This window comes from Dendrobates tinctorius, unplaced genomic scaffold, assembly GCF_039654945.1.
Source record: "Dendrobates tinctorius isolate UK_male_01 unplaced genomic scaffold, ASM3965494v1 ptg000084l, whole genome shotgun sequence".
Taxonomy (NCBI): Eukaryota; Metazoa; Chordata; class Amphibia; order Anura; family Dendrobatidae; genus Dendrobates; species Dendrobates tinctorius.
This window is the reverse complement of record NW_027361752.1, coordinates 9,142,065-9,156,379: the sequence shown is the minus strand read 5'-3', so window position 1 is coordinate 9,156,379 and position 14,315 is coordinate 9,142,065. Positions and strand designations below refer to the sequence as shown.

At 43.6% G+C, this 14,315-nt stretch overlaps 1 protein-coding gene across 3 annotated transcripts in view; it reads left to right on the top strand.

Annotated features, from left to right (window-relative positions):
• The window catches only part of HTR1F (5-hydroxytryptamine receptor 1F), a 376,176-nt gene that overhangs the window by 324,798 nt on the left and 37,063 nt on the right, over positions 1 to 14,315 (top strand). For all 3 annotated transcript variants that reach the window (XM_073584436.1, XM_073584437.1, XM_073584439.1), the window contains one exon: positions 5,584 to 5,732. The gene's annotated coding sequence lies outside the window, so the exon portion shown is untranslated. The remainder of the gene's footprint in view (positions 1 to 5,583; positions 5,733 to 14,315) is intronic.

The window sequence follows — 14,315 nt, the reverse complement described above, 5'->3', positions numbered from 1 at the left end:
GTTATAACGGACGATCGGTGTGGATGGACGAGGTGGTTGACAATGTTGACTTGGAGTTGGTTACGGATGCAGCAGGATCATTGGATTTGGAGCCTATTTTCAAGGCAAATGGTTGGCTGGGCAGTGGCCAGACGAGTGGAGAGTGAATGGGCTGACAAAGAATTTAGTGGTCTTAGAGCTATTCCCCATTGTGATAGCCATGGAAGTGTGGGGGAGGCTTTGCAAAACAAGAAGGTGAGGTTTTTGTGTGATAACATGAGCGTGGTGCAAAGTATTTATCGATTGTCAGCTCATTCTCCTCCCGTGGTGAATTTGATGCGTCATTTGGTACTTCGATGCTTGCATTTGAATGTATTGTTGAGGGCGAAGCATGTCCCAGGAGTCAAAAATTTTATTGCTGATGCAATTTTTTGCTTTCCATGGGGTCTGTTTCGGAAGCTGGCGCCGGAGTCGGAGTAGCATGGAACACAATGGCCAGCGAGCTTGTGGAATCTGGTATCGGATAAGCAATGAGGTTGATTGCGGCATCAGTGGCTCCTGGGACGTGACATTGATATAATTCAGTGTGAGACTATTGGTATAGGTTAGAGTCGAGTACAGGGGTAGTCAGTCAGATGTAGATAGACAGGATCTGTTATACATGATCGGCAGGTCATGTGAGGAAGGGGTGTCGGTGTCAGTGTTGAATGGTCGAATGGCTGCATTGGCATTTTTGTTCAAATTGTCTGGCATGGAAGACTTTACCAAGGCTTTTGGGATACAACAAGTATTGAAGGGGTACAGGAAAGGAAGGATGGTTCGGGATTGGAGGCATCCGATCTCATTTCATAAGTTGGATAGACTGTTAGCAGCGTTGAAGATTGTGTGTCGGTCTAAATATGAGACATTGTTGTTTCAGACGGCTTTTAGTTTAGCTTTCTTTGGAGCATTTCAAATAAGCGAATTAGTGAGTAAGAATTGTTGTCATCAAGGGGATTTGCAATTCCATGATGTGGTATGTGTACCCGGGGTTATCTGTTGTATACTTCAGAGGTCAAAGACAGATATCTATATCTGCTATATCAGATAGCAAGGGTTGTATGGTGGAACTGTGGGTGGTGGAAGGATTAATGGAGTGCCAATATATAGAACGTCTCAATCTTTGTTGGTAAGGGGCGGTGCTGGGGGTTCTTTTGTGATTCATCAGGAATGGTTCGGCTTTGTCTAAATTCCAGTTTATAGCCATATTCAGTAGGTGCTTAGGTTGGATTGGCATGGATGATCCTAAATTCGGATCCCATTCATTTCGTATAGGGGCAGCGACGGAAGCGGCCAGGTGGGACCTTAGTGCAGCGGCGGTGCTCAAGATTGGGAGATGGGAGTCATTACGTTTTGTGTCATATGTCCGCACAGGAATGCTGGATATTTAACAGTGGAAAAGGGGGTTTGCCTGTGGGGTTGCAAGTTAAAATTTTGGTTGTTTTCTTTTGCAGATGGTCCGCTGTTGGTGTGGGTGTTAGGACACTTGTACGCGGTGTGGGGAGCTTTACGGAATGATGGCAGACCATCCGACCGCAGCTTAGGTTAAGCCAGGTTGAGGTGATGGTCAGGTGGTTTGGGATTAGTGGGATGCTATGGTCCAGTTTGGTTCCAGAATATTATTTTCATGTGGGTTTGGATAGACCTTCGGATGTTTTATTGATTCAAGCGGGGGTAATGATTTGGGGGTCCGCACTTCCAGGGATTTGGTTTGGGACATTAAATTTGACTGCTTGCGGCTCATGGCTGCTCACTCAGGGATGGGCATTGTTTGGTCCGATATTGTGGCTCATTTGGCTTGGAAATATGGTCGTTCAGTGGAACGCATAAATAAGGCCCAAATTAAGGTGAATCGGGAGGTGTCGCGTTTTTTGGCTAGGAATGGGGTGGTGGTAGTGCGGCATCACGATCTGGAAGTGCCATCCAGGGGGCATTTACGTCGGGATGGGGTACATTTGACACCTATCGGTATAGATATCTGGGCACTCGTTTGAGAGAGGGTTTAGAGAAGGCTGTTAAGGTGTGGAGGGACATTCATGCATAAGGTGTCATGCATGTCTGTCATGGCAGGAACAAGTCTGTAGAGAGCCAAGTGATGGTAGCAGGGGGTGAGTAGGGGGCCCATTTTGGTGGGGCAGTTACCTACCCCTCCCCTCTTTTGTTTCATTTGATGGTCAGAGTATAATTTAAATAAAAGAGGTCCCTACTGGGCTGAGGTCTCAGCGGGACAATTTAATTAGTGGTGCCAATCTGTAGAGTCCTCAAACCAGTGTGGTGCGGTTGAGGGCATAAGCAGGAGGGTCCTCGAACCAGTGTGATGCAGATGAGGGCCTAAGTTGTGGCTGATGGCGCAACAAAGCTGCTTCACGGCTTCCATAGACCCCGTTCCTTATTTGTCAATGTTATAATGATATGTTCATTTTTGTATGTAAATATTTTAATAAACATGGCTGCTGTGGCCTATTTATCCAAAAGGCTAGGAATGTGTCTGGGGTTATTGTAGGTCTAGGAGTTACATAAGATGGAGGATGAAAGGGGGGCTGATTCAAACATTCCTAGGTCATGAATGGGGCTATGTATCATGAGATTTTGAGTGCAAACCTCCTTCCATCAGCAAATGTATGGGTCTTTCGGCATGATAATGATCCCAAACACACTGCCAGGGCAATAAAGGAGTGTCTTTGTAAGAAGTATATGAAGGTCCTGGAGTGGCCTAGCCAGTCTCCAGATCTCAACTCCATAGAAAACCTTTGGAAGGATTTGAAACCCCGTGTTACCCAGCGACAGGCCAAAAACATCACTGCTCTAGAGGAAATCTGCATGGAGGAATGGGCCAACATACCACCAACAGTGTATGCCAACCTTATGAAGACTTACAGAAAACGTTTCACCTCTGTTATTGCTAACAAAGCATATATAACAAAATATTGAGATGAACTTTTGTTAATGACCAAATACTTATTTTCCACCATAATTTGAAAAATAAATCTTGCCAAATCAGACAAGGTGATTTTCTGGATTTGTTTTGACATTTTGACTCTCATAGTTGTGCTCTACCTATGATGTCAATTACAGGCCTCTCTCATTTTTTAAGTGGGACAACTTGCACAATTGGTGGCCGACTAAATACTTTTTTCCCCACTGTATTTAATGTGTATGAGTGGCTTTAGATTACTGCTTCTTACATATTTCCATTGATGGTTAACTAGTTTGAAACTCATGATGACCTTCATCATAATGACTACTACTGTGATCTGCTATCTGGTCCCTAAAGAAATGATGACGTCAAGATTGAATAGAACCATGCATTTTATCAGATTATATTTCAAATTTAAAGTGTCATATCTAATAGTACTACAGAAAAAAGTCACAACGCTCCGAACTTCTTCTGAATATTTTGGGATTACATGTGACAATTAGTTTTATTTTCCAGTTGTTTAAAATCATTCTCAGTGTCTCTTTGCAACCTTTTTACTATGTCAGACCCCTTTTTCAAGAACAAACAAGGATTGATGGCAGACTATAAATCATTAGCTCCCTCCCATTGAGCACCACATAAAATATATAATGTTTCAAATTGTGACTTTCCTTCCGGTTAATGTCCAGAAATTCCTACTGAATAACAATAACCAGATAATATAGTAAGAGCATCGTGCCGGAAATTGCAGTTTAATATTTATAATCTTACACTCATTATGCCTTTAATCGCAATGTATAACTCTATATGGATCTTCCATTAATAATCCAGTATTACCAAAGTCTTCAGAGATCCCTGAGGGCGCTTTCAATAAGATTTACTATGCAAACATTCTCCAAACTGGTGCTCTTGGGAGCTGCCATCATCACAATGACAGGTTAAATGTCTCACAGATTTAATCAAGTGCTTTCTTCTGTTAATTAAATTCTAGCAAGCTGCCCCCATCTCATAATGTATTATCAATTATCATTTCTCCTATAGAAGATGTTACCTATTAGCCTGTTACCAAGGCTAGTGGCCAAGTCAAGATGAAATGTGATAATCTTCCTTCCAGTTCAAATTACTAATACTGACCTACAAGGCTATCTATAACCTGTCTCCCCCATATGTCTCTGAACTAATCTCCCAATACCTTCCCTCACATAATCTCCTGTCCTCCTAAGACTTCTTTTCTCCTCCACACTTATTCGCTCCTCACCCAACCGCCTCCAAGACTTCTCCCGAATATCCCCCATCCTCTTGAATTCTTTGCCCCAACATGTCCGACTATCAACCACATTCGGATCCTTCAGACGGAACCTGAAAACCCACCTCTTCAAAAAAAACTTACAGCCTGCAATGACCCCACAACCTCCTCACCACTACTGGAGATATCGCCTCAACCAACACCGGAACTGCTGCAACCCCCCAACCTAACCCCCCAACCTACTGGCTCCTTCCCCACCATCCTGTAGTATGTAAGCCCGAAAGGGCAGGGTCATCTCCCCTCCTTATCAGTCTGTGATTGTTAGTTTGTTTACTGTAAGTGATATCTGTAATTTGTATCTAACCCCGTATCATATACAGTGCCATGGAATCAATGGTGCTATAGAAATAAATAATAATAATAGTAATTGCCCTCATTCTCCAATCAAGTAGGTAATTTTTTGGGAAAAAACACCACAGTTTTAACTTCAGTTTTTTAAGTGAAAGCCAGAACTGGATTCAAAGGGTTTAGAAAATAAAGGAAGGACTTATAATAGTATAGAACTATTAGTACAGATATTACTATAAATGGTTCCTTAGAGGATTAAACAGTTCTGATCATTCTGTTTTACAGTAAATGGAAACGTTGTGGATACCACCATTCTGTGTGCCGGCATTACATTTCCCACAATCTATTTTTATTCATTGATTTAGAAACCAGCTGCTTTCCTGAATTGTCGTGTACACCAGCAGTATCTAGGTATTGACTGTGACTACTTTCCACTGGAAGTTGATGAATCATTTGTGTTTAGGCGACTGTCCCACTTTAACCAGTAGAGGTGCTTTCAGGTAAAGGAAGATTTAGTAATTGATGGTCTCATACTATAAAGAGATGCGATGTATAAAATCCACGTTGTCTGCGGAAAATCACCAAACAAATCAAATTAATGAAATTGACCGATTATTGATTACCGAGGAACTTTTGGCTGCTCTTTGAAGATAATAACATAGATTATCCTGAAATTTCGACTGAATGTGTGTTACCTTAAATTCAATCACCGATGCAAAACTAGACTTTGAATATTATTTCTGCAAACGGTACGGGGGAGATTTATCAAATCTAGTGCATAGAACTGGAGACGATGCCCGTAGCATCCAATCAAATTAAAGCCCTCATTTTGTAGGGTCAAGTTTAAAATTAAACAATGTAAAAAAAAAATCTGATTGTTTTCTATGAACAGTGCTTTTCCTATGCACTCAGCTTGGTAAATTCCCCTCTATATAGTATTTCTTATATTTCGGCATTGTCTATGCTGTCTCACTTTATTTCGTTACAAGGCTATTCATGGTTTTACTTTGCAATCAATGAATATTTTTAGTAATGTCATATTGTTTCTTCCTAGATGCATATAAATAGATTCAGCACTGGAGATCGGAACAGATTATAATCCTTTTGAAATGTACAAAGCGAAAAAGACCAAAAAGAAACACAATTATACAGACAGGAACAATTATTCTCAACATCTGACCTTACAACAATCACAAAATGAAGGTATGTTAATTACTATTGTCATGTTCCAAAAATTTCTTTTAGATTAAGTTGAAAATGATTTAAATACTATATACTGCACATCTCCACACATAATTTTTTATTGCTCATTTGCTTCCTAAATGCAATCTTAAGCTATTTTCTAAATAGTATTCATTAAAAAGTTTCTACTGTTTTGCCCCAAGACTACTTTCACACATCCGGTGTGATTGTTCCGGCGGGGTGCGGCGGAAAGCCGGACCGCCGGATCAGGCGTGCAGCGGTGACAGCGGATGCAGGTGCGGCGCCTGATCTGGCTTGTAAAACATTTAAAGGAGCCGCAGCGGGAGCAAGCGAGAGAGGCAGCACCGGAGAAGCCGGTATGTACGGAGGAGAGAGAGGCATCACCGGGGAAGCCGGTATTAAAGGAGCCGTAGCAGGAGCAAGCGAGAGAGGCAGCACCGGTGAAGCCAGCACCAGGGAAGCCGGTATGTATGGAGGAGAGAGAGGCAGCCCCGGGGAAGCCAGCACCGGGGAAGCCGGTAAAGGAGCCGCAGCGGGAGCAAGCGAGAGAGGCAGCACCGGGGAAACCGGTATGTATGGAGGGGGGGAGAGCGAGCGCTGCACCGGCACTTGTGGTGTTAAAACTCACAGTGCCCGCGCATGCGCTGTTGAAAAAGCTGGTCCGGTGCTGCAAAAAAACGTTGCAGCCAACGTTTTTAGCTGATGCCGGACGGCGCAGGTTTGCCGTTTCTGGCAAAACCCGGAGGCGCCGTATGTCCATCCGGCACGTTGCGGCGATCATCACATTCTATGTGCCAAAACTGGATCCAATTCCGGATCCGGTTTTCACACTTTTCGCCGCATTGTGCCGGATTAAAAAAAACGGATATGTGAAAGAGGCCTAAAGTGTTAATAATGTAACTAGATTTTGTAAAAATGTTAAAAATCCATCAGACCTCCTGCTCCTGGTTCTGATTGCTCTCTCTGGTCTTTCAGTTTTAGGCCACATGCTCACATTGAGTATTTGGTCAGCATTTTACATCAGTATCTGTAAGCCAAAACAAGGAGTGGCACAATCAGAGGAAAAGTATAATAGAAGCACATCACGGCTTCTGCATTTTTCACCCACTCCTGATTTTGGCTTACAAATACTGAAATACTGACCAAATAGTAAACGTGTGCACCTGGCCTTAAAGCAGCAAGGATGGGGAGGTACACATGGTAAAAAGCATGTAGTGTGGATAGGAGAAAAAGCATGTAAAGTCTCATGAAGGGTAGAGAAACAGGCTGGATTAAAGTGCTAAGGGTTCTCTCACACTGGCATATAAATAGTGTTAATGTAATATTTGATTCTGAAAGACTTAATTCACAGTAATAACTGTTATTTCACCAAGAAATTATTATCATCAGTGACAATAGATAAGATGTTTTGACTTTCCTGGGTCTTTTTGAGATGAGATGAGCTGACATAGACAGCAGGAGACAAAAAATATCATATCCAGGGTATATTTCAGTGAGAGAAACTCCCATAAGTGAAAAATCTGAAAATTAGATCAGGCTGCAGTTGCAAACTGTATATTAGTGGTATGAGAATGAGTGAAAGAATGAAGATTTCAGACTTAAATTTGGTGCAATTTTATTATCTAAAGGCAATCACTAACATATATAATTTATATACATTACCATTATAATCAGTCTAACTAGGTCTCCAGTTGTAATGTTGCCTTGTAACACTGAAATGGCTTCCACAGACAGGCTTAACACAAGTCACTCTACTTACCAGATCCAAGGGTCTTTTCTTTACCTTTTAACACATAAACAGGAGTCCTTGTACTAGACCCATGAAATAAGCTGCTGTTTGGTGGTAAGACTCTCAGAAGTAGTCAAGCGGCCGGGTCAGAACCAAGAGGGCAGGAAAAGTACAAAATTAGGATACATAAAAATAGTCAGAAACACAAGTAGAGGTCAGAACAAGGGACAATGAAACAAGAATTAGCTAAACAGGCATGAACCAGAGAAGCACAAGACTATATCTCGCAGCTTCAAGCAGTAAGCTGGAAGCTTAAGTAGGGTGTGGTGCTCTCCAATTTTCAGGAACTAGGAGCTGATAACTCCGTCTGGAAAGCACATACATCCATTCTACTTGACTGGATGGCATTGCAGGTCCTATCCACCTTAATTTACATGGATGGACAGAACCTGCACCATCCAGAACTTCTAGTTCTAATATCTTTTATATCATGAGAGCTGCCTGCAGAATAAATACAGAGGACCTGGTGATAGAATGCAATGCTACAGGAGCAGGTCTTGGTGGAAATGTGATATCAGTGCTAAGGATGAGAGATGAGCGGTTCTTTTGAAATTCAAATTTGTCAACTTCATCAAATTTTAACCAAATAATTTGATTTGCAGCAAATAAATTCTCCTCAAGTCACATAATTAAAAAGCCTGGAAAATATGTGTATATCCTGCTGAATTCCCCTTGTAGACTAATGAACCTGTTTCAGGGAATTTCAGGGAAGTTATTTCAAACTTGATCATCTGCTGATCGATCTGCTCATTTCAACTAAAGATCCGTACACATGACAAACTGAGACTTTCCATCAAGTACACAACGTATAGAGCCTGATTCATTTGATAATTTGTGCCTAATTGTTGTTTTATTTTTGGTGTTTAGTGCCTTTTTTGCTTGCACCAAATTCTTCTTTCCATCTGCGCTTCTTTGATGTTTTATGTTTGATGTGCATTCGTCTGTTTGTTTTTAGCACTGATGCAATGCTGAGCCGGCTGTCAGTGAGTGCCAGGCCATGGTTACACCCACACTAAGAATGTACTGTGCGGTGACTGAAGCCGTGCCAACCGTACCTCTATGACTGAAAGTCAGAAGCTGCCAGAAGGAATAAAGATCCCAACAAATGAGCTTCCTGTGCTGCAGCCGAATCGCTTTAGAATGCTTTTAACCTACAGTTTAACCTCATGTCTGCAGGTTAATGCTGAATTCATTAACCATCTAGTTTATGTGGGTGTCAATAAATTGCAGCAGAAAGAATTCTGCAGGTTGAATTTCAAGGCTAAGTCCTTTTGTTTTGGGTCATTGTCTTGCTGAAAGACCCAGCCATGATACATTTTTAATGTCCTGGCGGAGGGAAGGAGGTTGCTCTATCCATTATCCCATTGATGAGGTGAAGTAGTCCTGTGCCCTTTCATAGAAACACCCCCAAAACATAATGTTTCCACCTTCATGCTTGACAGTGGGGACGGTATTCTTTGGGTCATGGGCAGCATTTCTCTTCCTCTAAACCCGGCGAGTTCAGTTAATGCCAAGGAGCTCAATTTTTGTCTCGTCTGTACACAGAACTTTCTTCCAATCACTCACATAATCATCCAGGTGTTCACTGGCAAACTTCAGATTGGCCTGCACATTATTTATTATTATTATTATTACTAATTTATTTATATAGCACCATTGATTCCATGGTGCTGCAAATGAGAAGGGGTTACATACAAATTACAGATATCACTTACAGTAAACAAACTAACAATCACAGACTGATACAGGGGGGAGATGACCCTGCCCTTGCGTGCTAACATTCTACTGGATGGTGAGGAAGGAGACAGTAGGTTGGGGGTTGGAGCAGCTCTAGTGTTGGTGAGGTGGTAGCTCTGGTAGTGGTGAGGAGGCAGCGGAGTCATTGCAGGCTATAAGCTTTTCTGAAGAGGTAGGTATTCAGGTTCCGTCTGAAGGATCAAAATGTGGTTGATAGTCAGACGTGTTGGGGAAAGAATTCCAGAGGATGGGGGATATTCGAGAGAAGTCTTGGATGCGGTTGGGTGAGGAGCGAATAAGTGTGGAGGAGAGAAGGAGGTCTTGGGAGGACCAGAAATTATGTGAGGGAACCTTGCCTTCTGGAGCAGGGGGACCTTGCGGGCACTGCAGGATTTTAAATCTTTACTGCGTAATGTGCTACCAATGGTTTTCTTGGTGACTGTGGTCCCAGTGTCATGATCCAGGTTGGATTATGACAGATAAATGCACTAGTAATCTTTTTTTTTCCTTCAAGCCTTTGGCTTTAAGGTAGTTTTGCCCCCGGTGTCCATTAGGGTCATTGCACTGTGGTGATTTCAGTTCTAGTTTTGCCCCCGATGGCCAGTAGGGTCATTGCACTCTGGTTTCTTTAGTCTAGTGCACGTGATTATCACTAACAGGTGTGATTGCTCTGGTTTAACTATATAGGTGTGTCTTGGTCTCTCCCTCACTGTTGGTGATATTGCTCATTTCCAACCAAGTCTGGTGGAGGAAGGAACTACAGAGAGGAGTTCCTTCCAGCTCAGGCAGAGGTCTGGTGTAGTAGCTTCAGGTGGAAGCTGAATTCTGGTGGTGGACTCTGTTGCTGGGAGCAAGAGCAACAGAGCAAAGCTAAGTGGTGTTACCCCTGTTTTGTAACTTTCCTTTTGTGTGTTTCAGTGCAGTGGTGGGATTAGTTTCTGCACTGTCCATTTCACTAGAAAGGGCTAGGTGCAGGGCGAGCTAGGGTTTTTAGGTTCCTGATCGGCGCCCGGTGCGGAACCGGCCTAGGGATCCTTAGGAGTGTAGAGACACTGACTCAGGGGAGTGCAGGAGGTCTCCACATCCCCGATGACCATCACACCCACACGTTGACCATCACACCCAGCTGCCTTGAGATAATTAACAATTTCCCCCGTGTAGTTTTAGGCTGACCTCTGACCTTCCTCATGATCAAGGATAGCCCACGAGGTGAGATTTTGCATGGTGCCCCAGATCAATGTCGATTGACAGTCATTTTGTATTTCTTTCATTTTCTTATTATTGCACCAACAGTTGTCTCCTTCTCACCCAGCATCCTACTTATGGCTTTGTAGCCCATTCCAGCTTTGTGCAGGTCTGTGATCTTGTCCTTGACATCCTTAGAAAGCTCTTTGGTCTTGCTCATGTTGTAGAGGTTTAGAGTGTGACTGATTAATTGAGTCTGCGGACAGGAGTCTTTTATAAAGGTGACTATGTAAGACAGCTGTCTTTAATGCAGGTAATGAGTTGATTAGGGACGTCTAATTGGTCTGTAGGAGCCAGAACTCTTAATAGTTGGTAGTGGATCAAATACTTATTTCTCACTGCAAAATGAAAATAAATTTACATAATTTATACAATGTGATTTGCTGGATTTAATTTTTGATATTCTAGCTCTCAGTGTTAAAACTAACCTACCGTTAATGTCTTTGTCAGTGGGCAAACTTACAATATCAGCAAGGGATCGAATACTTATTTCCCTCACTGTACGAGTATATACTGTACAGTACACACACTACACATCCATACCAGCTGGTCTCCTCTTCAGCTCTAGACTCCTGCATGACCATGATGTCACCAAAGGCCTTTAAGCAGTCTTAACCTGAGAATAGAAACACTGGGAGGACAGTTTGCAACTACAGACAGATTTGAGTAAATTGGAGAATTGGGCTGAAAAATGGCAAATGAGGTTTAACACAGATAAGTGTAAGGTTATGCACATGAGAAGGAGAAACAGATGCTATAATTACGTACTAAATGGGAAACTGCTGGGGAAATCAGACATGGAAAAAGACTTAGGCATCTTAGTCAATAAGAAGCTAAATTGGAGTGCCCAGTGTCAGGCAGCTGCCACCAAAGCAAATAGGGTCATGGGATGCATTAGAAGAGGTCTGGGGACACGAGATGAAAACATAATTCTACCTCTGTACAAATCAATCGTCAGACCACACTTGGAGTATTGTGTGCAATTTTAGATGCCGGTGCTCAAGAAAGACATTACTGAACTTGAAAGGGTTCAAAGGCGGGCTACTAAAATGATAAATGGAGTTGGTTCACTACAATACCCAGAAAGGTTATCAAAATTAGGTCTATTTACTCTAGAAAAGAGAAGACTTAGGGGAGACTTAGTATATATGTACAAGTATATCAGAGGGCAATACAGAGATCTCTCCAATGAACTGTTTGTACCAAGGACTGTGACAAGAACAAGGGGGAATTCTCTTCGTTTGGAGGAAAGACAATTTCTGCACCAGCATAGAAGAGGGTTCTTCACGGTAAGAGCAGTGAAGCTCTGGAATTCTCTTCCTGAGGAAGTGGTGATGGCCAACTCACTGAATGAATTTAAGAAAGGAATGGATGCTTTTCTTGTGAGTAACAGTATAGAAGGTTGCGAATAACAGAATATTATAGGTAGATGGTTGACCCAGCTAAGGGGAAGGAATTTTTTTCCCTATGGAGAAAATTGGCTTCTACTCTGTGGGTTTTTTGCCTTCCCCAGGATCAACAATGCAGAACAGCTGCACTAAAAATAGGCTGAACTAGATGGACATAAGGTCTTCCTTCAGCCTTCAAAACTATGTTACTATGTTATGTATGGGGGCCCCCAAGAGAGTGGGTACCATGAGAAATTGACCAATTTGCTCTCCCTTCTCCCTAACATCAGCCCTGTATACCAGTTTGTCTCTAGTTCAGTTTCTCTAGACTCCTGCAGTTAAGAGACCTTTGGTGGCATCATGGTTAAATGACTGTGAAGTCACAAAATGTCTTTAAAGGGAATCTGTCACCCCTTTTCTCGAATATGAGCTGCCGGCACTGACATCAGGGGCTTATCTACAGCATTATGTAATGCTGTAGATAAGCCCCTGATGTAACCTGAAAGATATGAAAAAAGAGTTATATTATCTTCCCCCCGCGTCTGTTCTGGTCCGATGGGTGTCCTAGAGTGTGCAGGTGCCAGGAAAGGTCAGGCGCCTGCGCACTGCAGTATTCTGCTCTGCCCTCAACAGGGCAGGGCAGTGCGCTTGTGTAGGGAGGAGAACCCCCATAGGTTGTCTGGGCCGGAACCAAGGGAACTGCCATCTGGGTTCCTAGGGAAACAGTACCCGGGGAACAAAGGAGGAGAGCAGATGACTGAGCGTGACTGGGCAGCAAGGGGAGGGGCGAGTATAAAAGGAGCAGGGGGCATGCAGGGCAGACAGTTGGTGACACGCCAGACACTGAACAAGAAGCTGTGGGACTGTGCGAGAGCTAGAGCGGCCGACGATGACCAGAGGGGAGAACGGCAGCAGAGAGGAGATTATCAGTGCCTGTCAGAGTGGAGGTACCGAACTTACCGACCAGAGACTGTCACCCACCGCCAAATCGGGGACATGACCTGCCCATGGTCGTCCGCAGCTGGTACCGCTGTGCTCCAGCCCATTGCGGCCTGTCTGCTCTCTCCTGCGGCCACCGCTTCAATCCTGCCTGCAGCGGCAGCCTGCCCACTGCCGCCCCACTACAGTCCGCAGTTGCAGCCTGTGCATCATCGGCCAGGGCTGCCATTACCCCGCTACAGTTGGCAGTTGGCGCCTGCTCCTCACCTACGGAGAGACTCTTTGCACAGGCCCAGTCTGTGCGCGTGGCCTACCAACCGCCACTCTTCCAGACTACGTCACTACCCTGCTTGGGGGGACTGGAGTCCCCTTGGACTCGCTAACGAACGGGACCCTGCTGTGGCTACAGGGGGTTACCGCAACGAAAGACTCCCCTAGGTCCTGTTGTGCCCCAACTTCTCCTGGGTGCTGGACACCTGAAGACTACGACAGTTCCTCAACAGCTGGGCCCAGCGGCTGCGACATCAAAGCAGCCACATCAGCGACATCAAAGCAGCCTCATCAGTGACACCAAAGCAGCCACACCAGCAACACCGAGGGACGTCAGGAAGGATAAGTTGACTTTAGGAAATAAGGACCCGTAGTTGGCCGTTTCGTGGCCCCATAATAGCTGGCCTTGCTGGGTCAGTCACATTCTCGGTAAAGAAAAGTGTTGCTATTGTTGTTGAGTCCCTGCAAGGACAATTAGTGTTACCCCTTTTTGGCTGCTCAGTTTAGCCCTAGCGTCTCCAGTTCATAAATGTTATTTTCCAAAACAACACTCAGTCTCGTGTCTCGTCACTGCATCCTGCGAACCTGCTGATACCTACACTTGCGCTGGAGCCACAACAGGAAGGAAAGAAGAGGACAGCATCGTATGAAGATGGGAGGCACCGGACCGGATCGCCACACCCATCGGACTGGAGCGGATGCTGGGGTCAGTATAATCTAACTCCTTTTTCTTCTCTTTCAGGTTACATCGGGGGCTTATCTACAGCATTACAGCTCAGATTCGAAAGAAGGGGTGACAGATTCCCTTTAAGCAGTGTTCTTCTTAACCTCAAAATAAAAATTCTGGAGGCCCCTAAGAGAGTGGGGGCCCTAAGCGATGGCCCAGTTTGATTCCCCCTAATGCTGGCTATAACTGTAACTAATGCTTATTGTTGGAGTAGGACTTATATTTCAAGCATACTCCAAAAATCCTGTAAAATCATTTTAGGTCTTATTTTTGGGGAAACATAGTATCTATCTATTTGTCTATCTATCTATTTATCTCTCTATTTATCTTTTATCAATCATTTATTCTCTATCTATATTTATCTATTATCATCTATCTAATCTAGCTCATGTCTATCTTCTATCTTTCTATTTATGTAAATACTTAACATTGTTTGAGATTATTGTGACGTTTTCCTCTCTAGTTTTTTTTTACTCTGGCACCTGAGG